This window comes from Pundamilia nyererei, unplaced genomic scaffold, assembly GCF_000239375.1.
Source record: "Pundamilia nyererei isolate P.nyererei 1_Seehausen unplaced genomic scaffold, PunNye1.0 scaffold00125, whole genome shotgun sequence".
NCBI lineage: Eukaryota > Metazoa > Chordata > Actinopteri > Cichliformes > Cichlidae > Pundamilia > Pundamilia nyererei.
The window spans coordinates 1,103,672-1,107,525 of record NW_005187526.1 but is presented as its reverse complement, the minus strand read 5'-3'; the positions used below and the strand labels follow the sequence as shown (position 1 = coordinate 1,107,525).

General features: G+C 43.6%; 1 long non-coding RNA gene across 1 annotated transcript in view; it reads right to left on the bottom strand.

Moving 5' to 3' along the window:
• The window catches only part of LOC106456349 (uncharacterized), a 145,376-nt gene that overhangs the window by 83,243 nt on the left and 58,279 nt on the right, over window positions 1–3,854 (bottom strand). The window lies entirely within an intron of this gene.

Sequence of the window (3,854 nt, the reverse complement as noted above, 5' to 3'; positions counted from 1 at the left end):
ACTTCCACTATGAAGCGTAGCTCAGATGTAAATAATATAATTCACTGATCACCTATCACTGTGCAGCTCACACTGCTTGGTTAGGTTACATTCATATATGAGGGCTGTGGGGTTATTTTACTAAGACTGTGCCAGTCAACACTGTCTTAGTAACCTAAGTTGCTACCCTCACAGCTGAAATTATTTTATCTTGGTATGCACTGACACTGAGTGGCTGATGTTTCTTTCAGAATTTTTCAAACACTTAGGTGTTTGTCTATTCTATTGTCTGGCTTTGGATTGCTAACTGATAGCCTCAGAATGCAAGAGACAAACATTGTCAGTTAGATGTACAGTGGGTTTCCAAGACAGGCGAGTGAATTCCTTGAATTCAGGAGCGACGATATCATGTAGTGACAGGGAAGAGCTCCACCTGGCATCTCATTTACAATCACCAGGCTGTGAGTTGCATTATTTGGACACCCTGCAACCTTTTAGTTGTCCTTACATTGGCATTCTTTCTACACTAAAAAAAGATCAAAAATACGCACAGCTGGAAAAGGGAGGAGTGTCCGGTCCTGTTTATGAGTGAGCTGTTCCCCCAAGCAGCAGAGCTGGAGTATCTTGGGGTCTTGTTAATGACTGAGAAGAGATTGGAGCAGGAGACTCATGCACAGATTAGTGCAGCGTCAGTATTGCTGAGGATCCTGAAAGAAAGAAAGATCGACATTGCGATCCTCAGCTATGGCCACAAGCACTGGGTATTGACCAAGAACATGAGACACAAATGGCGACAAAGAGGATCTTCTACAGGTTGGCTGGGCTGTCCCTTAGAGACAGGGGAGAAGTCTGATCACTCAGGAGGTGTTTACTCCCTGGTGAGTTGTTCTGGGTATCTCCTACCAGGAGCAGGCTATGGAGTAGACCCAGGACATGCTGGGTAGATAATATCTCTTGGCTGGTTTAAGCAGTATCCAGGACGCTCTATTAAAGAAGTGCTTATGGCGTCCAACACTAGTAATGACCTTTGCAGGCCATGAAGAGAAACACGATTGCCCATGTTTCTGTAAAGAATAGAAGGAGCACCCTCAGAAGCACCAAAAATGCTTACTCTGTCAGGCATTTGGCTTTATTGAAGCATCTGGGAACTTCACTGTTCCCAAACTGTTCCTGTGACTAATCTGCTGAAATCACCTTTTTTAATAAAAATGACTTGATTAACTGATTAGTTTCATGTAAATAAGAAGTTTTACGTTGTTCTTATGTCTTGTGTTGCAGATAGCTGCCCCTCCCTGAGTCTGGTTTCTTCCTGTTGAAAGGGCGTTTCTCACTCCCACTTTCGCCAAGTGCTTGCTCACAGGAGGTCGTCCAATTGCTGGGGTTTTGCGGCATTATTGTAGGATCTTTCCTTTATAACATAAAGCGTCTTTAGGTGACTATTGTTGTGATATGAGGCTATAGAAATGAATAGATATGAATTGAACTGAATTATATAAATAAGAACCTAAAATTTCAAGTTTATGGATTTCACAACATGGTTTTAAAAAGATTTTTCTATTATAAAAGCAGAGGTAACAATACAATATATATATAATTTAATATAATGAATACATTCAGTCCCTGCCCTTGATAATGTATTTTTAGCCTGGCACAGCCTCACATGTTATCTTTGACTCTGCTATGCAGCTGAGGGCTCCTGATGTGAAATAAAGGTGTGATTCATTAAAGTGCGATGTTTAAGGAGAGCAAATCTTTCTGTTAGTGTATCAGCCAATTCAAGCCTCAATATCTCCACTTTATTGAGGCCGTTTCATCAAGTTCTACACTATAGATTCACTTTGTTGGAGTCTAGTATGTTAATAATTTTACATATTCACTTGATTACACTTGTTTCTCCCCCAAACAGCTTAATGTGTCCAGTATGAACTTGTTGAATTTTCTCTCAGTCAGTCTAAATTACCTTGAAATGACTTTAAACAAACTTAAGCGATCTAAAATGGATCGAGTCCTTTGATCCAGATATTTTTTTCTCAATAATATAAATATTATGCCTCAACATTTTTGCTTGATATTTGCAGCGATTTGAACATAGCCAAAGATCTGCATCAACTTCAACAATTCCAAAGTTGTGCAAAGCCACTTTTGTTTTTCCTCAGGAAAAATCATGAAAATCCATCTTTTTACACTTTTAAAATAATCCTACAGACAAACAAACGTAACAAGTGACACAACCTGGCAATGAGTACTGGTGCTTGGGTAGGACCACCTGTCAGTCAGGGGTTCAGAGTGCAGCCTCTGAACTGGTCCTCATAAAGTTGGAAGTCCACTGAGGTGTGCTGCATGTCAGCTGTGCACAAACTGCAGCACTCAGGCGAGGCATCAGGAGACGGCTGTGTGCTCAAAGTCTGCCAGAAGCAGATCTGTCAATCAGCCCTGCCTTTCTCTGTCTCTGAGGTGACCCCTGTAACCCCCTCCTCCTTATCCATCTACTGTCCCCCCCTCAGCGCCTTTACACACACACACACTCACACATTATATTTTCTCTGTGGGCATTTGCTATTCTCCATCCTTTCTCCACCTTTCCTCCTTTTTCATTCAGCACCTCATCTGTCACACGCTGACCGCGAATCTCATTTCTTTTTTCCTCACTTTCTCTCCCTCATTCTTGTTGTTCCCCTCTCCTTTCTCTCCCCGTCTCTTGCTGGCTGACTTTAGTATTCACAGCCTCTCTTGCTCATTTGACTTCTCCTCTCTCACTCTATTAATTTCCTTTCGGGCGCCCCCTTTTTCTCTCACCTACTGTTTCTCTCTGTGTCTCTCTCGCTCGCCGAGGTGGTCTAGATGGTAGATGAGTCACTGCAGCTTTTGCCACTCCGCAAATGATTTATCTGCCCACAACGAAGCAGGGACGGCAATGATGGAGGTGTGCGTATGTGCGTGTGGAAGTTGGGAGAACGGGGTGGGGGCATTAAAGAAAAATGAGTGAAAGATGAAGGGAGAGGAGCGAGGATAGAAGGTGTAAGGGGAGGCCGGGGGAGAGGCAGAGCCAGCCCGCTGGCATCATGCGCGTTCGGCTGGAGGAAAACAGAGGCTGTTGACTGTCAGGAAAAATGCTCCTGAAGAATATTTAATTCATCAAAGAAGACTCGATGTTTCCAGAGGAATGTTCGAAACACACATCAGACCTCATTTTCCACCATTTTGATTTTGCTTTCTCTCTACCTGGCACCTGTGGCTAGGCTTTGTCTGCGTTTTCTTCACTTTTTAAGAGGATGTGTCGTTGTCAAAGCGACCAACTTTCACCAGAGCTCCGCATATCAAACATCTGCTGTTACTAATGTCTTTGTAACAGCAGTCGTGTTTAAAGTAGGAGGGCGAGAGGGGGGAACAGAAAGGAAGAGGAGGGGAGACAGTTTAAGAAAGAAAATGAAATAAGAGAAGAGTTAAAAAAGGGGAAAGGAAGGATGAGAGGAGCAGCCCGCCCGGCCAGACGCACCAGATGTCACCCAGGAAACCTAAGCAAAGAGACGGGAAAAGGTGGGATGGAAGAAGGGAGGGTTTGATGATGGAGGGAAGGAGGGCTTGATGGATAGAGGCGGGATGGGTGGGCAGAAGGGAGGGAGAGGAGTGTTTGATGTAGGGAAGAGGGGAGAGTGTGATGAAGGGATGCAGAGGGAGGAAAGGAGAGGATGCTGAGAGAAGCAGCCAGGAGGGAATTTATGGCAATCATTACACTTGATGGACTCACTGAAGCTGCACTTCATACACACTGTCTGGCTCCTGTTTGTGTCTGTGCTTGTGTGTATGTGTGTAAATATGATGCTTCCTGCCATGCACAGATATATACATATATATATATATATATATAGAACAGA